The sequence below is a fragment of the Bombina bombina genome, chromosome 11 (genome assembly GCF_027579735.1).
Source record: "Bombina bombina isolate aBomBom1 chromosome 11, aBomBom1.pri, whole genome shotgun sequence".
Taxonomy (NCBI): Eukaryota; Metazoa; Chordata; class Amphibia; order Anura; family Bombinatoridae; genus Bombina; species Bombina bombina.
In genome coordinates this window covers 194,926,937-194,951,242 of record NC_069509.1, presented here as the reverse complement: position 1 = coordinate 194,951,242, position 24,306 = coordinate 194,926,937, and positions in this window count along the sequence as shown.

Here is a 24,306-nt window from a genome sequence, read left to right as displayed (position 1 = left end):
ATCTGTCTCTGATGGGTGTGTCTGATATCTGTATCTGGTAGGTATATTTGTGTCTGATAGGTGTGTCTGATATCTGTGTGTGATATCTGTGTGTGATAGGTATATTTGTGTCTGATATCTGTGTCTGATATCTGTGTGTGATAGGTATATTTGTGTCTGATATCTGTGTCTGATAGGTGTGTCTGATATCTGTATCTGGTAGGTATATTTGTGTCTGATAGGCGTGTCTGATATCTGTAACTGATAGGTATATCTGTGTCTTATATGTATATTTGTGTCTGATATCTGTGTGTGATAGGTGTGTCTGATATCTGTGTCTGATATCTGTATCTGATAGGTATATTTGTGTCTGATAGGTGTGCCTGATATCTGTCTCTGATGGGTGTGTCTGATATCTGTAAGGTATATTTGTGTCTGATAGGTGTGTCTGATATCTGTGTGTGATATCTGTGTGTGATAGGTATATTTGTGTCTGATATCTGTGTCTGATATCTGTGTGTGATAGGTGTGTGTGATATCTGTGTCTGATAGCTGTGTCTGATAGGTATATGTGTGTCTGATATCTGTATCTGATAGGTATATTTGTGTGTGATATCTGTATCTGATAGGTATATTTGAGTCTGATAGGTGTGTCTGATATCTGTATCTGATAGGCATATCTGTGCGTATCAGACACAGATATACCTATCAGACACAGATATCAGACACAGATATCAGACACAGATATCAGGCACAGATATCAGGCACAGATATCAGGCACAGATATCAGGCACAGATATCAGGCACAGATATCAGGCACAGATATCAGGCACAGATATCAGGCACAGATATCAGGCACAGATATCAGGCACACCTATCACGCACAGATATCAGACACAAATATACCTACCAGATACAGATATCAGACACAAATATACCTACCAGATACAGATATCAGACACGCCTATCAGACACAAATATGCCTATCAGATATCAGATATCCGTGTCTGATATCTGTATCTGATAGGTATATTTGTGTCTGATATCTGTGTCTGATATCTGTATCTGATAGGTATATATGTTTCTGATATCTGTGTCTGATATCTGTGTGTGATAGGTGTGTCTGATAGGTATATTTGTGTCTGATATCTGTGTCTGATAGGTATATATGTTTCTGATATCTGTGTCTGATATCTGTGTGTGATAGGTGTGTCTGATAGCTGTATCTGATAGGTATATGTGTGTCTGATATATGTGTCTGATATCTGTATCTGATAGGTATATTTGTGTCTGATAGGTGTGTCTGATATCTGTGTGTGATAGGTGTGTCTGATAGGTATATTTGTGTCTGATATCTGTGTCTGATAGGTATATATGTTTCTGATATCTGTGTCTGATATCTGTGTGTGATAGGTGTGTCTGATAGCTGTATCTGATAGGTATATGTGTGTCTGATATATGTGTCTGATATCTGTATCTGATAGGTATATTTGTGTCTGATAGGTGTGTCTGATATCTGTGTGTGATAGGTGTGTCTGATAGGTATATTTGTGTCTGATATCTGTGTCTGATAGGTATATATGTTTCTGATATCTGTGTCTGATATCTGTGTGTGATAGGTATATGTGTGTCTGATATCTGTATCTGATAGGTATATTTGAGTCTGATAGGTGTGTCTGATATCTGTATATGATAGGTGTGTCTGATATCTGTAACTGATAGGTATATCTGTGTCTGATATGTATATTTGTGTCTGATATCTGTGTGTGATAGGTGTGTCTGATATCTGTATCTGATAGGTATATCTGTGTCTGATAGGTATATTTGTGTCTGATATCTGTGTCTTATAGGTGTGTCTGATATCTGTGTCTGATATCTGTATCTGATAGGTATATCTGTGTCTGATATCTGTGTCTGATAGGTGTGTGTGAAATCTGTATCTGATAGGTATATTTGTGTGTGATAGGTGTGTCTGTTATCTGTATCTGATAGGCATATCTGTGTCTGATAGGTGTGTCCGATATCTGTGTCTGATAGGTGAGTCTGATTTCTGTATCTGATAAGTATATCTGTGTCTAGGTGTGTCCGATATCTGTGTCTGATAGGTATATCTGTGTCTAGGTGTGTCCGATATCTGTGTCTGATAGGTGTGTCTGATATCTGTATCTGATAGGTATATCTGTGTCTGATAGGTGTGTCCGATATCTGTAACTGATAGGTATATCTGTGTCTGATAGGTATATTTGTGTCTGATAGGTGTGTCTGATATCTGTGTGTGATAGGTGTGTCTGATATCTGTGTGTGATAGGTGTGTCTGATATCTGTGTGTGATAGGTGTGTCTGATATCTGTGTGTGATAGGTGTGTCTGATATCTGTGTCTGATAGGTGTGTCTGATATCTGTGTCTAGGTGTGTCTGATATCTGTCTAGGTGTGTCTGATATCTGTGTCTAGGTGTGTCTGATATCTGTGTCTGATAGGTGTGTCGGGATATCTGTGTCTGATAGGTGTGTCGGGATATCTGTGTCTGATAGGTGTGTCGGGATATCTGTGTCTGATATTTGTGTCTAGGTGTGTCTGATATCTGTGTCTGATAACTGTGTCTGATATCTGTGTTTCTGATAGGTGTTTCTGATAGGTGTGTCTGATATCTGTGTCTAGGTGTGTCTGATATCTGTGTCTAGGTGTGTCTGACATCTGTGTCTGATAGGTGTGTCTGATAGGCGTGCCTGATAGGTGTAGGCACCAATGCGCCTAACAAGGGAAATAATGCTATGTCAGGACAGGAGATTTTTAGACAAGTATTTGGTGATAGCTAAAGTACAGTCACTAATTGTTTTCAGATTTACCAACAATTATTTAAAGGGACATTGTACACTACATTTTTCTTTGCATAAATGTTTTGTAGATAATCCATTTATATAGCCCATCTGGGGTGGTTTTGTAACAATTTATAGTTTTGCTTATTTTTTAATAACATTGTACTGATTTTCAGACTCCTAACCAAGCCCCACAGTGTCAGATGTAGACTTTAAGTCTACAGTCTCCTGCTTTCTCTTGTTTGTGTTATGAGTATTTCTTTCATGTAATTGGCAAGAGTCCATGAGCTAGTGACGTATGGGATATACAATCCTACCAGGAGGGGCAAAGTTTCCCAAACCTCAAAATGCCTATAAATACACCCCTCACCACACCCACAATTCAGTTTTACAAACTTTGCCTCCTATGGAGGTGGTGAAGTAAGTTTGTGCTAAGATTTCTACGTTGACATGCGCTTCTCAGCATTTTGAAGCCCGATTCCTCTCAGAGTACAGCGAATGTCAGAGGGACGTAGAGAGAGTATTACCTATTGAGTGCAATGATTTCCCTAATGGGGGTCTTTTTCATAGGTTCTCTTTTATCGGTCGTAGAGATTCATCTCTTACCTCCCTTTTCAGATCGACGATATACTCTTATATATATATATACCATTACCTCTACTGATTCTCGTTTCGGTACTGGTTTGGCTTTCTACTACATGTAGATGAGTGTCTTGGGGTAAGTAAATCTTATTTCTATTTATGACACTTAAAGCTATGGTGGGCACTTTATATGTTCTAAATATATGTGTTTAAACTTATATTTGCCATGATTCATGATATTCAGTATTCCTTCATTCAGACTGTCAGTTTCATTTTGGGAAAATGCATATAAAAATCATTTTTCTTACCTTCAATTTTTCAATTGACTTTTTTCCAAAAATTGCGGGCTGTTAGGCTCGCGGGTGCAGAAAATGCTTCTATTTATTGCGTCATTTTTGGCGCAAAAAATGTAATCATTTCCGGCGTCATAGTTGGCGCCGGAAGTTTTTTCGTAATTGTGTCATTTTTGACGTATGTGTATTGCGGACGTTTTTTTGGCGCCCAAATAACATAATTTATGTAAGAACTTACCTGATAAATTCATTTCTTTCATATTAACAAGAGTCCATGAGCTAGTGACGTATGGGATATACATTCCTACCAGGAGGGGCAAAGTTTCCCAAACCTTAAAATGCCTATAAATACACCCCTCACCACACCCACAAATCAGTTTAACGAATAGCCAAGAAGTGGGGTGATAAGAAAAAAAGTGCGAAGCATATAAAATAAGGAATTGGAATAATTGTGCTTTATACAAAAAAATCATAACCACCACAAAAAAGGGTGGGCCTCATGGACTCTTGTTAATATGAAAGAAATGAATTTATCAGGTAAGTTCTTACATAAATTATGTTTTCTTTCATGTAATTAACAAGAGTCCATGAGCTAGTGACGTATGGGATAATGACTACCCAAGATGTGGATCTTTCCACACAAGAGTCACTAGAGAGGGAGGGATAAAATAAAGACAGCCAATTCCTGCTGAAAATAATCCACACCCAAAATAAAGTTTAACAAAAAACATAAGCAGAAGATTCAAACTGAAACCGCTGCCTGAAGAACTTTTCTACCAAAAACTGCTTCAGAAGAAGAAAATACATCAAAATGGTAGAATTTAGTAAAAGTATGCAAAGAGGACCAAGTTGCTGCTTTGCAGATCTGGTCAACCGAAGCTTCATTCCTAAATGCCCAGGAAGTAGAAACTGACCTAGTAGAATGAGCTGTAATTCTTTGAGGCGGAATTTTACCCGACTCAACATAGGCAAGATGAATTAAAGATTTCAACCAAGATGCCAAAGAAATGGCAGAAGCTTTCTGGCCTTTCCTAGAACCGGAAAAGATAACAAATAGACTAGAAGTCTTACGGAAAGATTTCGTAGCTTCAACATTATATTTCAAAGCTCTAACAACATCCAAAGAATGCAATGATTTCTCCTTAGAATTCTTAGGATTAGGACATAATGAAGGAACCACAATTTCTCTACTAATGTTGTTGGAATTCACAACTTTAGGTAAAAATTCAAAAGAAGTTCGCAACACCGCCTTATCCTGATGAAAAATCAGAAAAGGAGACTCACACGAAAGAGCAGATAATTCAGAAACTCTTCTAGCAGAAGAGATGGCCAAAAGGAACAAAACTTTCCAAGAAAGTAATTTAATGTCCAATGAATGCATAGGTTCAAACGGAGGAGCTTGAAGAGCTCCCAAAACCAAATTCAAACTCCATGGAGGAGAAATTGACTTAATGACAGGTTTTATACGAACCAAAGCTTGTACAAAACAATGAATATCAGGAAGAATAGCAATCTTTCTGTGAAAAAGAACAGAAAGAGCGGAGATTTGTCCTTTCAAAGAACTCGCGGACAAACCCTTATCTAAACCATCCTGAAGAAACTGTAAAATTCTCGGTATTCTAAAAGAATGCCAAGAAAAATGATGAGAAAGACACCAAGAAATATAAGTCTTCCAGACTCTAAAATATATCTCACGAGATACAGATTTACGAGCCTGTAACATAGTATTAATCACGGAGTCAGAGAAACCTCTATGACCAAGAATCAAGCGTTCAATCTCCATACCTTTAAATTTAAGGATTTCAGATCCGGATGGAAAAAAGGACCTTGAGACAGAAGATCTGGTCTTAACGGAAGAGTCCATGGTTGGCAAGATGCCATCCGGACAAGATCCGCATACCAAAACCTGTGAGGCCATGCCGGAGCTATTAGCAGAACAAACGAGCATTCCCTCAGAATCTTGGAGATTACTCTTGGAAGAAGAACTAGAGGCGGAAAGATATAGGCAGGATGATACTTCCAAGGAAGTGATAATGCATCCACTGCCTCCGCCTGAGGATCCCGGGATCTGGACAGATACCTGGGAAGTTTCTTGTTTAGATGAGAGGCCATCAGATCTATCTCTGGGAACCCCCACATTTGAACAATCTGAAGAAATACCTCTGGGTGAAGAGACCATTCGCCCGGATGCAACGTTTGGCGACTGAGATAATCCGCTTCCCAATTGTCTACACCTGGGATATGAACCGCAGAGATTAGACAGGAGCTGGATTCCGCCCAAACCAAAATTCGAGATACTTCTTTCATAGCCAGAGGACTGTGAGTCCCTCCTTGATGATTGATGTATGCCACAGTTGTGACATTGTCTGTCTGAAAACAAATGAACGATTCTCTCTTCAGAAGAGGCCAAAACTGAAGAGCTCTGAAAACTGCACGGAGTTCCAAGATATTGATCGGTAATCTCACCTCCTGAGATTCCCAAACTCCTTGTGCCGTCAGAGATCCCCACACAGCTCCCCAACCTGTGAGACTTGCATCTGTTGAAATTACAGTCCAGGTCGGAAGAACAAAAGAAGCCCCCTGAATTAAACGATGGTGATCTGTCCACCACGTTAGAGAGTGCCGAACAATCGGTTTTAAAGATATTAATTGATATATCTTCGTGTAATCCCTGCACCATTGGTTCAGCATACAGAGCTGAAGAGGTCGCATGTGAAAACGAGCAAAGGGGATCGCGTCCGATGCAGCAGTCATAAGACCTAGAATTTCCATGCATAAGGCTACCGAAGGGAATGATTGAGACTGAAGGTTTCGACAGGCTGTAATCAATTTTAGACGTCTCTTGTCTGTTAAAGACAAAGTCATGGACACTGAATCTATCTGGAAACCCAGAAAGGTTACCCTTGTTTGAGGAATCAAAGAACTTTTTGGTAAATTGATCCTCCAACCATGATCTTGAAGAAACAACACAAGTCGATTCGTATGAGACTCTGCTAAATGTAAAGACGGAGCAAGTACCAAGATATCGTCCAAATAAGGAAATACCACAATACCCTGTTCTCTGATTACAGACAGAAGGGCACCGAGAATCTTTGTGAAAATTCTTGGAGCTGTAGCAAGGCCAAACGGTAGAGCCACAAATTGGTAATGCTTGTCTAGAAAAGAGAATCTCAGGAACTGATAATGATCTGGATGAATCGGAATATGCAGATATGCATCCTGTAAATCTATTGTGGACATATAATTCCCTTGCTGAACAAAAGGCAATATAGTCCTTACAGTTACCATCTTGAACGTTGGTATCCTTACATAACGATTCAATAATTTTAGATCCAGAACTGGTCTGAAGGAATTCTCCTTCTTTGGTACAATGAAGAGATTTGAATAAAACCCCATCCCCTGTTCCGGAACTGGAACTGGCATAATTACTCCAGCCAACTCTAGATCTGAAACACAATTCAGAAATGCTTGAGCTTTCACTGGATTTACTGGGACATGGGAAAGAAAAAATCTCTTTGCAGGAGGTCTCATCTTGAAACCAATTCTGTACCCTTCTGAAACAATGTTCTGAATCCAAAGATTGTGAACAGAATTGAAATTTCTTTGAAAAAACGTAACCTGCCCCCTACCAGCTGAACTGGAATGAGGGCCGTACCTTCATGTGAACTTAGAAGCAGGCTTTGCCTTTCTAGCAGGCTTGGATTTATTCCAGACTGGAGATGGTTTCCAAACTGAAACTGCTCCTGAGGACGAAGGATCAGGCTTTTGTTCTTTGTTGAAACAAAAGGAACGAAAACGATTGTTAGCCCTGTTTTTACCCTTAGACTTTTTATCCTGTGGTAAAAAAGTTCCTTTCCCACCAGTAACAGTTGAAATAATAGAATCCAACTGAGAACCAAATAATTTGTTTCCCTGGAAAGAAATGGAAAGTAGAGTTGATTTAGAAGCCATATCAGCATTCCAAGTCTTAAGCCATAAAGCTCTTCTGGCTAAGATAGCCAGAGACATAAATCTAACATCAACTCTAATAATATCAAAAATGGCAACACAGATGAAATTATTAGCATGCTGGAGAAGAATAATAATATCATGAGAATCACGATTTGTTACTTGTTGCGCTAGAGTTTCCAACCAAAAAGTTGAAGCTGCAGCAACATCAGCCAATGATATAGCAGGTCTAAGAAGATTACCTGAACATAGATAAGCTTTTCTTAGAAAAGATTCAATTTTTCTATCTAAAGGATCCTTAAACGAGGTACCATCTGATGTAGGAATGGTAGTACGTTTAGCAAGGGTAGAAATAGCCCCATCAACTTTAGGGATTTTGTCCCAAAATTCTAACCTGTCAGGCGGAACAGGATATAATTGCTTAAAACGTTTAGAAGGAGTAAATGAATTACCCAATCTATCCCATTCCTTAGCAATTACTGCAGAAATAGCATTAGGAACAGGAAAGACTTCTGGAATAACCGCAGGAGCTTTAAAAACCTTATCCAAACGTATAGAATTAGTATCAAGAGGACTAGAATCCTCTATTTCTAAAGCAATTAGTACTTCTTTAAGTAAAGAGCGAATAAATTCCATCTTAAATAAATATGAAGATTTATCAGCATCAATCTCTGAGACAGAATCCTCTGAACCAGAAGAGTCCAAAGAATCAGAATGATGGTGTTCATTTAAAAATTCATCTGTAGAGAGAGAAGATTTAAAAGACTTTTTACGTTTACTAGAAGGAGAAATAACAGACAAAGCCTTCTTTATGGATTCAGAAACAAAATCTCTTATGTTATCAGGAACATTCTGCACCTTAGATGTTGAGGGAACTGCAACAGGCAATGGTACATCACTAAAGGAAATATTATCTGCATTAACAAGTTTGTCATGACATTTAATACAAACAACAGCTGGAGGAATAGCTACCAAAAGTTTACAGCAGATACACTTAGCTTTGGTAGATCCAGCAGGCAGAGGTTTTCCTGTAGTATCTTCTGGCTCAGATGCAACGTGAGACATCTTGCAATATGTAAGAGAAAAAACAACATATAAAGCAAAATAGATCAAATTCCTTATAAGACAGTTTCAGGAATGGGAAAAAAATGCCAAACATCAAGCTTCTAGCAACCAGAAGCAAATGAAAAATGAGACTGAAATAATGTGGAGACAAAAGCGACGCCCATATTTTTTGGCGCCAAATAAGACGCCCACATTATTTGGCGCCTAAATGCTTTTGGCGCCAAAAATGACGCCACATCCGGAACGCCGACATTTTTGGCGCAAAATAACGTAAAAAATGACGCAACTTCCGGCGACACGTATGACGCCGGAAACGGAAATGAATTTTTGCGCCAAAAAAATCCGCGCCAAGAATGACGCAATAAAATGAAGCATTTTCAGCCCCCGCGAGCCTAACAGCCCACAGGGAAAAAAGTCAAATTTTTGAGGTAAGAAAAAATATGATAATTAAAGCATAATCCCAAATATGAAACTGACTGTCTGGAAATAAGGAAAGTTGAACATTCTGAGTCAAGGCAAATAAATGTTTGAATACATATATTTAGAACTTTATAAATAAAGTGCCCAACCATAGCTTAGAGTGTCACAGAAAATAAGACTTACTTACCCCAGGACACTCATCTACATGTTTGTAGAAAGCCAAACCAGTACTGAAACGAGAATCAGTAGAGGAAATGGTAAATATAAGAGTATATCGTCGATCTGAAAAGGGAGGTAAGAGATGAATCTCTACGACCGATAACAGAGAACCTTATGAAATAGACCCCGTAGAAGGAGATCACTGCATTCAATAGGCAATACTCTCCTCACATCCCTCTGACATTCACTGCACGCTGAGAGGAAAACCGGGCTCCAACTTGCTGCGGAGCGCATATCAACGTAGAATCTAGCACAAACTTACTTCACCACCTCCATCGGAGGCAAAGTTTGTAAAACTGATTTGTGGGTGTGGTGAGGGGTGTATTTATAGGCATTTTAAGGTTTGGGAAACTTTGCCCCTCCTGGTAGGAATGTATATCCCATACGTCACTAGCTCATGGACTCTTGTTAATTACATGAAAGAAATGGGCGTCATTTTTGGCGCCAAAATGTGTGGGCGTCATTCTTGGCGCCAGTTTTTTTCACATTATTTCAGTCTCACTTTTCAGTGGCTTATGGTTTTCTAGAAGCTTGTTTCATTTTGCATTTTTTCCCATTCCTGAAACTGCCATTTAAGGAATTTGATAATTTTGCTTTATATGTTTTTTTCTTTTACATATTGCAAGATGTCACTACCTGAACCTGGATCAGAATCTACTTCTGGAAAAGCGCTGCCTGATGTCGGTTCTACCAAAGCTGAGTGCATTTGTTGTAAACTTTTGGTAACTGTTCCTCAGGCTGTTGTTTGTGATAGTTGTCATGATAAGCTATCAAAAGCAGATAGTGTCTCCATTAGTAATAATCCTTTACCTGTTGTTTTTCCTTCAACATCTAATGTTCAGGATGTTCCTGTTAATGTTAAAGAATTTGTTTCTAATTCTATTCGGAAGGCTCTGTCTGTTATTCCTCCTTCTACTAAACGTAAGAGGTCTTTTAAATCTTCACATATTTCAGATGAATTTTTAAATGACCACCATCATTCTGACTTATCTATTTCTGATGAGGATCTATCTGGTTCAGAAGATTCTGCCTCAGATATTGACACTGATAAATCTTCATATTTATTTAAGATGGAGTTTATTCGTTCTTTACTTAAGGAAGTGTTGATTGCTTTAGATATGGAGGAGTCTAGTCCTCTTGATATTAAAACTACTAAGCGTTTAAATGCGGTTTTTAAACCTCATGTAGTTATTCCAGAAGTTTTTCCAGTTCCTGATGCTATTTCATACGTAATTTCTAGGGAATGGAATAGTCTGGGTACTTCATTTACTCCTTCTCCAAGGTTTAAGAAATTGTACCCTTTGCCATCTGATAGATTAGAGTTTTGGGATAAAATCCCCAAAGTTAATGGGGCTATTTCTACTCTTGCTAAACGTACTACTATTCCTAAGGCAGATAGTACTTTGTTTAAAGATCCTTTAGATAGGAAGCTTGAATCCTTTCTAAGGAAGGCTTATTTATGTTCAGGTAATCTTCTGAGACCTGCTATTTCTTTGGCTGATGTAGCTGCAGCTTCAACTTTCTGGTTGGAGGTTTTAGCGCAACAAGTGTCAGACCATAATGCTTATAGCATTGTTAAACTTCTTCAACATGCTAATAACTTCATTTGTGATGCCATTTTCGATGTCATTAGAATTGATGTCAGGTATATGTCTTTAGCTATTTTAGCTAGAAGAGCTTTATGGCATAAGTCTTGGAATGCAGATATGACTTCTAAGTCAACATTGCTTTCTCTTTCTTTCCAAGGTAATAAATTATTTGGTTCTCAGTTAGACTCAATAATTTCAACGGTTACTGGGGGGAAGGGAGCATTTTTACCTCAGGATAAAAAATCTAAAGGTAAATATAGGGCTGCTAATAGTTTTCGTTCCTTTCGTCAGAATAAGGAACAAAAGCCTGACACGTCCTCTAAAGGAACAGTTTCCGTTTGGAAACCTTCTCCAGTCTGGAATAAATCCAAGCCTTTCAGAAAGTCAAAACCAGCTCCCAAATCCGCATGAAGGTGCGGCCCTCATTCCAGCTCAGCTGGTAGGGGGCAGGTTACGATTTTTCAAAGATGTTTGGATCGATTCGATTCAAAGTCTTTGGATTCAGAACATTGTTTCACAAGGGTACAGAATAGGTTTCAGGGTAAGACTGCCTGTGAGAAGATTCTTTCTTTCACGCATTCCAGTAAACCCAGTGAAGGCCCAAGCGTTTCTGAAATGTGTTTCAGATCTTGAGTCAGCTGGGGTAATTATGCCAGTTCCAGTTCTGGAACGGGGCCTGGGGTTTTACTCAAATCTGTTCATTGTACCAAAGAAGGAGAATTCCTTCAGACCAGTTCTGGATCTAAAAATACTGAATCGTTATGTAAGGATACCAACATTCAAAATGGTGACTATAAGGACTATTCTGCCTTTTGTTCAGCAAGGGCATTATATGTCCACAATAGACTTACAGGATGCATATCTTCATATTCCAATTCATCCGGATCACTATCAGTTCCTGAGATTCTCTTTTCTAGACAAGCATTACCAGTTTGTTGCTCTTCCTTTTGGCCTAGCTACAGCTCCAAGGATCTTTTCAAAGGTTCTCTGTGCCCTTCTCTCTGTAATCAGGGAGCAGGGTATTGCGGTATTTCCTTATTTGGATGATATCTTGGTACTTGCTCAGTCTTTACATTCTGCAGAATCTCATACGAATCAACTTGTGTTGTTTCTTCAAAGACATGGTTGGAGGATCAATTTACTAAAGAGTTCCTTGATTCCTCAGACAAGGGTAACCTTTTTAGGTTTCCAAATAGATTCAGTGTCCATGACTTTGTCTCTAACAGAAAAGAGACATCTGAAATTGGTTTCAGCTTGTCGAAACCTTCAGTCTCAATCTTTCCCTTCCGTAGCTTTATGCATGGAAATTTTAGGTCTCATGACTGCTGCATCGGACGCAATCCCTTTTGCTCGTTTTCACATGAGACCTCTCCAGCTTTGTATGCTGAACCAATGGTGCAGGGATTATACAAAGATATCACAATTAATATCCTTAAATCCCAATGTTCGTTCTTCTCTGACTTGGTGGTTGGATCATCATCGTTTAGTTCAAGGGGCCTCTTTTGTTTGTCCAACCTGGACTGTGATCTCAACAGATGCGAGTATTTCAGGTTGGGGAGCTGTATGGGGATCTTTGACAGCGCAAGGGGTTTGGGAATCTCAGGAGGCGAGATTACCAATCAATATTTTGGAACTCCGTGCGATTTTCAGAGCTCTTCAGTTCTGGCCTCTTCTGAAGAGAGAATTGTTTATTTGTTTTCAGACAGGCTATGTCACAACCGTGGCATATGTCAATCATCAAGGGGGGACTCACAGTCCTCAGGCTATGAAAGAAGTATCTCGAATTTTGGTTTGGGCGGAATCCAGCTCCTGTCTAATTTCTGCGGTTCACATCCCAGGTATAGACAATTGGGAAGCGGATTATCTCAGTCACCAGATGTTACATCCGGGCAAATGGTCTCTTCACCCAGAGGTATTTCTTCAGATTGTTCAAATCTGGGGGCTTCCAGAAATAGATCTGATGGCATCTCATCTAAACAAGAAACTTCCCAGGTATCTGTCCAGATCCAGGGATCCTCAGGCAGAAGCGGTGGATGCGTTGTCACTTCCTTGGCATTATCAACCTGCTTATATCTTTCCGCCTCTAGTTCTTCTGCCAAGAGTGATTTCCAAAATCCTAATGGAGCGTTCGTTTGTACTGCTGGTGGCTCCAGCATGGCCGCACAGGTTTTGGTATGCAGATCTCGTTCGGATGGCAAGTTGCCAACCTTGGACGCTTCCGTTAAGGCCAGACCTTCTATCTCAAGGCCCATTTTTCCATCAGGATCTCAAATCATTAAATTTGAAGGTATGGAGATTTAACGCTTAATACTTAGTCATAGAGGTTTCTCTGATTCAGTGATTAATACTATGTTACAGGCTCGTAAATCTGTGTCTAGGAAGATTTATTACCGAATCTGGAAGACTTACATTTCTTGGTGTTCTTCACATAAATTTTCTTGGCATTCTTTTAGAATTCCTAGAATTTTACAATTTCTTCAAGATGGTTTGGATAAGGGTTTGTCTGCAAGTTCCTTGAAAGGTCAAATCTCTGCTCTTTTGGTTCTTTTTCACAGAAAGATTAGTAATCATCCTGATATTCATTGTTTTGTACAGGCTTTGGTTCGAATCAAGCCTGTCATTAAGTCAATTTCTCCTCCTTGGAGTCTCAATTTGGTTCTGAGGGCTTTACAGGCTCCTCCATTTGAACCTATGCATTCTCTGGATATTAAATTACTTTCCTGGAAAGTTTGTTCCTTTTGGCCATCTCTTCTGCTAGAAGAGTTTCTGAATTATCTGCTCTTTCTTGTCAATCTCCTTTTCTGATTTTTCATCAGGATAAGGCGGTGTTGCAGACTTCATTTAAATTTTTACCTAAAGTTGTGAATTCTAACAACATTAGTAGAGAAATTGTTGTCCCTTCATTGTGTCCTAATCCTAAGAATTCTCTGGAAAGATCTTTACATTCTTTGGATGTAGTAAGAGCTTTAAAATATTATGTTGAAGCTACTAAAGATTTCAGAAAGACTTCTAGTCTATTTGTTATCTTTTCTGGTTCTAGGAAAGGTCAGAAGGCTTCTGCCATTTCTTTGGCGTCTTGGTTAAAGTCTTTGATTCATCATGCTTATTTAGAGTCGGGTAAATCCCCGTCTCAAAGGATTACGGCTCATTCTACTAGGTCAGTTTCTACTTCCTGGGCTTTTAGGAATGAAGCTTCTGTTGATCAGATTTGCAAAGCAGCAACTTGGTCTTCTTTGCATACTTTTACTAAATTCTACCATTTTGCTGTTTTCTCTTCTTCTGAAGCAGTTTTTGGTAGAAAAGTACTTCAGGCAGCTGTTTCAGTTTGATTCTTCTGCTTATAATTTCTGTTTTTTTCATTATAAGATTAAAACTTTTTGATTTGGGTTGTGGATTATTTTTTCAGTGGAATTGGCTGTCTTTATTTTATCCCTTCCTCTCTAGTGACTCTTGCGTGGAAGTTCCACATCTTGGGTATCTGCTATCCCATACGTCACTAGCTCATGGACTCTTGCTAATTACATGAAAGAAAACATAATTAAATTTATGAGGCCCACCCTTTTTGTGGTGGTTATGATTTTTTTGTATAAAGCACAATTATTCCAATTCCTTATTTTTGATGCTTTCGCTCCTTTCTTATCACCCCACTTCTTGGCTATTCGTTAAACTGAATTGTGGGTGGGGTGAGGGGTGTATTTATAGGCATTTTAAGGTTTGGGAAACTTTGCCCCTCCTGGTAGGAATGTATATCCCATATGTCACTAGCTCATGGACTCTTGCTAATATGAAAGAAATGAATTTATCAGGTAAGTTCTTACATAAATTATGTTTTTTTCCCATTCCTGAAACTGTCATATAAGGAAATTGACAAATTTTGCTTTATATGTTGTTTTTTATTTTACATTTTGCAAGATGTCTCAATCTGATCCTGCCTCAGAAGTATCTGTTGGAACTTTGCTGCCTGATGTCGGTTCTACTAAAGCTAAGTGCATTATATTTCCGAATGTCATTGTATGATAAACTTTTTACATGCAGATATTGTATCCATCAGTTAATAGTGCATTTCCTGTTGTTGTTCCTTCAACTTTTAATGTACGTTATACCTATGAAATGTAAAGAATGTGTTTCTTATTCTATTCAGAAGGCTTTGTCTGCTATTCTGCCTTCTAATTAATATAAAGGTCTTTTAAAACTTCTCATAAGGTTGATGAAATTTCAAATGACCGACAATGTAATGAATTATCCTCTTCTGATGAGGATCTATCTGATTCAGAAGATCTTTCCTCAGATATTGACACTAACAAATCTACTTATTTATTTAAAATGAAGTATTTTCGTTCTTTGTTAAAAAAGGTGTTAATTATTTTGGATATCATGGAAACTAATGCTCTTGATATTAGAACTAGTAAATTCTGTGATTGCTCCAGAGGTTTTTTTTCTGTTCCTGATGCTTATTTCTCTTATGATTTCTAAGGAATGGAATTAGTGGGGTACTTATTTTATTCCTTCTTCAAGGTTTAATAAATTGTATCTTTTTACCAGCAATTTCTATAGAGTTTTTGGAAAAGATCCTCAACTTGTTGGGGGTATTTCTACTCTTGCTGAATGTACCTCTATTTCTATGGAAGATAGTACTTAAGTTCCTTTAGATAGGAAACTTGAATCTTTTTTAAAGAAAGCTTATTTATATTCAGGTCGTCTCAGGCCTGCATTTTCTTTGGCTGTTGTTGCAGCTGCATCAACTTTTTTGTTGGAGATTTAGCGCAACAAGAATTGGATTCTGATTTATTTAGTATTATTCGCTTACTGCAACATACTAATCAGTTCTGATGCCATTTTTTTTATATCATTATGATTGATGTTAGATCTATGTCTTTAGCTACTTTTAGCTACAAGAGTTTGAGGCTTAAATCTTGGAATGCTGTTATGACTTTTTAAGTCTAGATTGCTATTTCTTCTTTCCAAGGTAATAAGAGACCTAAGGGTAAATATTAAGCTTCTAAATTGTTTTCGTTCTTTTTTTTCTAATAAGGAACAAAAACCTAATCCTTCCCTATGGAATCTGTTTCCAGTTGGGAACCTTCTTTAAATGGAATAAATCTAACCCATTTAAGAAACCAAAAAGCCAGCCCCTAAGTCCGCATGAAGGTGCGACTCTCATTCCAGCTCAGCTGGTAGGGGGCACATTAAGGTTTTTTTCAAGAATGTTTTGGATAATTCGGTCCAAATCAATGGTTTCAGAGTATTGTCTCTCAGGGGTTTCGAATAGGATTCTGATTAAATCCTCCTGTGAGAAGATTTTTTCTCTCACGTATCCCAGCAAATCCAGTTAAAGCTCAGGCTTTCCTGAAGTGTGTTTCAGACCTGGAGTTTCAGGGGTAGTCATGTCAGTTCCTTTTCAGGGACAAGGTCTGGGGTTTTTATTCAAATCTATTCTTTGTCTCAAAGAAGGAAATTTCATTCAGACCGATTCTGGATCTGAAAATTTTGAATCGTTATGTAAGAATACCAATTTTCAAATGGTGTCTTTAAGGACTGCCTTTTATTCAGCAAGGACATTTTAGGTCCATATTGAATTGCAGGATGCATACCTTCATATTCTGATTCATTCAGATCATTATCAGTTCCTGAGATTCTCTTTTCTAGACAAGCGTTACCAATTTGTTGCTTTTCCATTTTTGGATTAGCAGCCACTCAAAGAATCTTTTTTTAAAAGTTTTTGGTGCCCTGCTTTATGGAAACCAGAGAGCATTGCGGTGTTTCCTTATTTGGATGATATTGGTACTAGCTCAGTCCTCCGTTCTGCAGAATCTCACACTAATCAACTAGTGTTGTTTCTTCAGAAACATGGTTGGAGAATCAATTTACCAAAGAGTTTCTTGATTCCTCAGACTAAGGGTCACCTTTTTAGGTTTCAAGATAGATTCAGTGTCCATGACCCTGTCTCTAATAGACAAGAGACGTTTGAAAGTGGTTGCAGCCTGTCGGCACCTTCAGTCTCAGTCATTTCCTTCAGTGGTTATGTGCATGGAAAATTTAGGTCTCATGACTGCAGCATTGGACGCATTTCCCTTTGCCGTTTTCACATGAGACCTCTCCAGCTTTGTTTGCTGAATCGATGGTGCAGGGATTATATTAAGATATCTCAATTAATATCCTTAAATCCCAATATTTGACACTCTCTTACGTGGTGGTAAATCACCAGCGTTTAGTTCAAGGGGCTTCTTTGTTTGGCTAACCTGGACTATGATCTCTACAGATGCAAGTCTTTCAGGTTGGGGAGCTGTTTGGGGATCTCTGACAGCACAAGGGGTTTTGGAAATCACAAGAGGCGAGATTACCAATCAATATTTTAGATCTCCGTGCTATTCTCAGAGCTCTTCAGTTTTGGCCTTTGTTGAAGAGAGAACTGTTCATTTATTTTCAAACAGACAATATCACATACAGTGAGATTTGTCAATCGGCAGGGTTGGACTCACAGTCCACAAGCTATGAAGAAGTATCTTGGATACTTGCTTGGGCGGAATCCAGCTCCTGTCTAATTTCTGCGGTGCATATCCCAGATATAGACATTGGGAGGCGGATTATCTCAGCCGTCAGACTTTACATTATGGGGAGTGGTTCCTCTATCCAGATGTGTTTTCTCAGATTGTTCAAGATATGGGGTCTTCCACAGATAGATCTGATGGCCTCTCATCTAAACAAGAGACTTATCAAATTGGGTGGATTAGTGCGCGCTAAAGGAAGGTATTGCTAAACACTACTCTAAAGATACAATCTCTGTATGTATCAAATACAAGTTAATAACCAAATAGTGAAGCCAAAGCTTCAAGATAGAGAAAGTGCGCTAACAAGCTGAAAGTATACACACCATATAAGGAATTGAAGTGAAAATTTAATAAACATATAGAATAAGATACACAAATATATACACTAAAAATAGGGACGTCTCCCTGTAATGTAAATACAACTAGGAAAAAATCCTAATGAAAAAACAGGTTAAAACCTATAAATGATGAATAATGCAGATACTAATTGATAATCTATGACATAAAAAAGATATAGCATAAAAATGATAATTAAAAGATATGGCATAACAGTGATATCATAAAATAAAACTTAAAAGACAAGCACCAAGTTCATATGTATCAACACAGTGCAGGTGGCCGTATGCAAATGAATGCCGATATTGGAACAGTGGAAAGAAAATAACGGCTTGTACCACAAATAGATACAGTTTACTGTACCGTAAGTCAAGAGAGTGTTCAGAGGGTGTTACCGAGGAGAAGAAATCCTTCGGTCAAGGCTTGGACCGCAGCTGCAGTAACTGCCGTTCCTGGAGATAGAAGTGTGCAAACCTCTGCACATGTGAGTCGGCGTCTGACGTCACAGGCTTCTCATCGGCTCCTCTCAGGGTGTTACTCGCTGCTCCAGCAGCGTAAAGGAAAAGCAGCTGATTGCTGTGTCCTGGTGGGAACTTTCTGTGAAGGCAGACTTGGCTGCTGTAGGTATATTTAATGATCCAATACAATAGTGGGGCACAAGTTATCCCTCACCTTGGGATATTCAAAGATGCTGGTAACCCGGGTTTAAAGTTGCAGTACAGGCTGTACTGAAATATCCCTTGCTGTTTCAAAGTCACAGTGTCACAGTGTCACAAATGCAAGCGACGTGTTTCGCCCTCCCTTGCTGTTTCAAAGTCACAGTGTCACAGTGTCACAAATGCAAGCGACGTGTTTCGCCCTCCCTTGGGCTTGCCCAAGGGAGGGTGAAACATGAAACAGCAAGGGATATTTCAGTACAGCCTGTACTGCAACTTTAAACCCGGGTTACCAGCATCTTTGAATATCCCAAGGTGAGGGATAACTTGTGCCCCACTATTGTATTGGATCATTAAACATACCTACAGCAGCCAAGTCTGCCTTCACAGAAAGTTCCCACCAGGACACCGCAATCAGCTGCTTTTCCTTTACGCTGCTGGAGCAGCGAGTAACACCCTGAGAGGAGCCGATGAGAAGCCTGTGACGTCAGACGCCGACTCACATGTGCAGAGGTTTGCACACTTCTATCTCCAGGAACGGCAGTTACTGCAGCTGCGGTCCAAGCCTTGACCGAAGGATTTCTTCTCCTCGGTAACACCCTCTGAACACTCTCTTGACTTACGGTACAGTAAACTGTATCTATTTGTGGTACAAGCCGTTATTTTCTTTCCACTGTTCCAATATCGGCATTCATTTGCATACGGCCACCTGCACTGTGTTGATACATATGAACTTGGTGCTTGTCTTTTAAGTTTTATTTTATGATATCACTGTTATGCCATATCTTTTAATTATCATTTTTATGCTATATCTTTTTTATGTCATAGATTATCAATTAGTATCTGCATTATTCATCATTTATAGGTTTTAACCTGTTTTTTCATTAGGATTTTTTCCTAGTTGTATTTACATTACAGGGAGACGTCCCTATTTTTAGTGTATATATTTGTGTATCTTATTCTATGGGGCCCATTTATCAAAGGGCTTGCGGACCTGATCCGATACTGCGGATCAGGTCCGCAAGACCTCGCTAAATGCGGAGAGCAATACGCTCTCCGCATTTAACATTGCACCAGCAGCTCACAAGAGCTGCTGGTGCAACGCCGCCCCCTGCTGACTCGCGGCCAATTGGCCGCCAGCAGGGAAGTGTCAATCAACCCGATCGTATTCGATCGGGTTGAGGGTTATGAAGCAGCGATCTTTAGACCGCTGCTTCATAAGTTGTGTTTCTGGCGAGTCTGAAGACTCGCTAGAAACATGGCCCTTCAAGCTCCGTACGGAGCTTGATAAATGGGCCTGTATATGTTTATTAAATTTTCACTTCAATTCCTTATATGGTGTGTATACTTTCAGCTTGTTAGCGCACTTTCTCTATCTTGAAGCTTTGGCTTCACTATTTGGTTATAAACAAGAGACTTCCCAGATGCCTGTCCAGGTTCAGGGATTTTCAGGCAGAAGCAGTGGGTGCGCTGACACTTCCTTGGTGTTATTAACCTGCTTATATTTTCATGCCTCTAGTTCTTCCTCCAAGAGTGATTTCCAGAATCATCATGGAACAATCGTTTGTGTTGCTGGTGGCTCCAGCATGGCCCCACAGGTTTTGGTATGCGGATCTTGTTCCGATGTCCAGTTGCCAACCTTGGCCATTTCCGTTAAGGCCGGACCTACTGTCTCAAGGTCCGTTTTTTCATCAGGATTACAAATCATTAAATTTGAAGGTATGGAAATTGAACGCTTAGTACTAAGTCATATAGGTTTCTCTGACTCAGTGATTAATACTATGTTACAAGCTCGTAAATCTGTCTCTAGAAAGATTTATTTTCGAGTTTGGAAGACCTACATTTTATGGTATTCTTCTCATAAATTCTTTTGGCTTTCTTTTAGAGTTGCAAGAATTTTTCAGTTTCTTCAGGATGGTTTGGATAAGGGTTTGTCTGCAAGTTCCTTGAAGGGACAAATCTCTGCTCTTTCTGTTTCATTCACAGAAAGTTTGCTAAACTTCCTGATATTCACTGTTTTGTACAGGCTTTAGTTTGTATTTAAGCCTGTCATTAAATCAATCTCTCCTCCTTGGAGTCTTAATTTGGTTTTGAAGGCTTTACAGGCTCCTCCATATTGAGCCTAGGCATTCTTTGGACATTTTACTACTTTCTTGGAAATTGTTGTTCCTTTTGGCTATCTCTTCTACTAGAAGAGTTTCTGAGCTATCTGCTTTTTCTTGTGAATCTCCTTTTCTGATTTTTCATCAGGATAAGGCAGTTTTGCGGACTTCATTTCTATTTTTTCCTAAGGTTGTGAATTCTAACAACATTAGTAGAGAAATTGTTGTTCCTTCCTTGTGTCCTAATCCTAAGAATTCTTTGGAAAATATCTTTTCATTCTTTGGATGTGGTGAGAGCTTTGAAATATTATATTTAAGCTACTAAGATTTCACAAAGACTTCTAGTCTATTTGTTATATTTTCTGGTCCTAGGAATGGTCAGAAAAACATCTGCTATTTCCTTGGTTTGTTGATTAAAGCTTTTTGATTCTTCAAACTTATTGGAGTTGGGTTAGGCCCGCTTCAAAGAATTTCAGCTCATTCTACTAGATCAGTTGCCACTTTGTGAGCTTTTAAGAATGAAGCTTTAGTTGTTCAAATTTGCAAGCGGCAATTTGGTCTTCTTTACATACATTTACTTAATTCTACCGTTTTTGATGTATTTGCTTCTACAGAAGCAGTTTTTGGTAGAAAAGTTCTTCAGGCAGTTGTTTCAGTTTGATTCTTCTGCTGATGCTTTAAGTTTTTCTCATATGGCTGTTGTTTATTTTTATCCCTCCCTCTCTAGTGACTCTTGCGTGGAGTTCCACATGTTGGGTATTTGATATCCCATACATGACTAGCTCATGGACTCTTGCCAATTACATGAAAGAAAACATAATTTATGTAAGAACTTACCTGATAAATTAATTTCTTTCATATTGGCAAGAGTCCATGAGGCCCACCCTTTTTATGGTGGTTATGATTTTTTTGTATAAAGCACAATTATTTCCAGATTCCTCTGTTGATGCTTTTTACTTCTTTCTTTATCACCCCACTACTTGGCTATTCGTTAAACTGAATTGTGGGTGTGGTGAGGGGTGTATTTATAGGCATTTTGAGGTTTGGGAAACTTTGCCCCTCCTGGTAGGATTGTATATCCCATACGTCACTAGCTCATGGACTCTTGCCAATAAGAAAGAAATGAATTTATCAGGTAAGTTCTTACATAAATTATGTTTTTTATATGCAAGGGAGGGGGGAGGGGTTGCTCTTTCTGTTTTCCCAGCACCTTTTACTGGATGTCCAAGCCTAACCTCATTAACAGTGTTAAATTGGGATCTTCTACGTAATGTTTTATACTGGCTTTTTAGATCAGTGTCTGTGCATATTCTTCTTTATAGTTTCTATTACATGCAGTTATATGAAAATTGGTGTATACTGTCCCTTTAATTTCCTGCAAAGTCACAGTTGCTTTGTAAGAAAAAAAAAGTTATAGTTTTTTTTAGACTTGGATTTGGGTCATGTTTTTGGATTCTTTCATTTGAGTCATGGATTTGGGGCTAATAAAACATTATTTGAGTTTAATGTATGTCATTCCCGCATTGTTTCATCGTTGGCTCCTTGTTTCAGCCTATCTTCTGCATTAATACCACAGATTAACAGTTAGCTCAGCAGTGGACGGTGATGAATACATTGGAACTTATCCACCACGTAATGTCTCTGTCATGGTCCTTTGGTTCCATTCCAGGGGTCTCCTGAAAACAAGATTCCATGGATAAATTAGCAGCTAAGGAAGAGGTGAGTACATCTATCCGATCTCACTTGCTGCTGGCTATTGAGAGCACTACGTACAACTGCTGTGCACAGTGCATAATAATTTATTGTTCATATAAAAGAGCAGCATTTACAAATTGTTTTCTTTCATCAGATGGTGAGAGTCCACAAGTTATCAGTTGTGGGAATATTCCCATCCTGATCACTCGGATGCGGCAAAAGACACCCCAACACACCAGAGCTTTAAATTCCTCTCACTTCCCACGATCCTCCGTCATTTTCTTTTGTCCTTGTGCCCACCTTGGAGGCTTCCTCTAAGAAAGGATCTTCTCTCTCAAGACCCTTTCTTTTATCAAGATCTGAAAACTCTGAATTTGAGGGCATGGTGACTGAATGCTTTGTCTCAGAGAGGTTTTTTTCTGACAAGGTTATTAATATCCTGATTCAGGCTAGGAAACCTGTTATCTGACATATTTATCGTAAGGAAACCTGTCATCTGACACATTTATCGTAAGGAAACCTGTCATCTGACACATTTATCGTAAGGAAACCTGTCATCTGACACATTTATCGTAAGGAAACCTGTCATCTGACACATTTATTGTAAGGAAACCTGTCATCTGACACATTTATCGTAAGGAAACCTGTCATCTGACACATTTATCGTAAGGAAACCTGTCATCTGACACATTTATCGTAAGGAAACCTGTCATCTGACACATTTATCGTAAGGAAACCTGTCATCTGACACATTTATCGTAAGGAAACCTGTCATCTGACACATTTATCGTAAGGAAACCTGTCTTCTGACACATTTATCGTAAGGAAACCTGTCATCTGACATATTTATCGTAAGGAAACCTGTCATCTGACATATTTATCGTAAGGAAACCTGTCATCTGACACATTTATCGTAAGGAAACCTGTCATCTGACACATTTATCGTAAGGAAACCTGTCATCTGACACATTTATCGTAAGGAAACCTGTCATCTGACACATTTATCGTAAGGAAACCTGTCATCTGACACATTTATCGTAAGGAAACCTGTCATCTGACACATTTATCGTAAGGAAACCTGTCATCTGACATATTTATCGTAAGGAAACCTGTCATCTGACATATTTATCGTAAGGTCTGGAAAAGCCTTTTTTTGCTTGGGGTTCTCACAAAGGTTACAGTTGGAAATCTTTTAGAATTGCTTGAGTTACTGCAGGAAGGCTTAGATATAGATTTCTCAGCCAGTTCTCTGAAGGGGCAGATTTGGTCTCTTTCATAAGAAAATTGCAAAAATTCCTGACTTTCCAGCGTTTGTTCAAGCTCTGATCACAATTCTACCAGTTAATCATCCCGTTTCTCCTCTTTGGAATCTTAATCTGATTCTTATGGTCCTTTACACTCATTTTGAGCCAATGTATTATTAAGACTTTTAGGCTTTTTTTCTGGAAGGTTGTTTTTCTTATAGTTCTTTGCACTTTCAGCTTTGTCTTGCGAACCTCCTTTTCTGATCAGGATAAAGGCTGTTCTTCGCACTAGCTATTTTTTGCTCCCTAAAATAGTATCTACAGATACTATCAATTAGGAAAATCGTGGTTTCTTCTTTTTGTCCAGCCTTTAAGATTTCTAAGGAGCATCTTATCCACAACTTAGATGTTGTAAGAGCTCTCAAATATTATGTGGAAGCCACAATAGATTTCAAACTTTCTTCTTTTATTTTTGTTAAATCTTCTAGGCCTCTCAAGGGTCAGAAAGCTACGTCTGTTACTTTAGCAGTTTGGCTTAAAGCTTTCATTTGAAAAACTTATTTGGTTGCAGGGAAAACTCCCCCCTGAACGCATATACAGGGGGTGTATTTTGACTCCTCCTAGTGGTCAAGAGGGAAATATTTCCACACATGATGACTTGTGGACTCTCACCATCATAAAATAAATAAATTTATCAGGTAGCATACTTTTTTCTTTCTTTCTTTGTTTACGGATAATAAAATTTGTTTTGTACAATGAGGTAAGGTAAGGTTTGCTGCTCCCACAAGTAATGACTTTGTAATAAACTTATT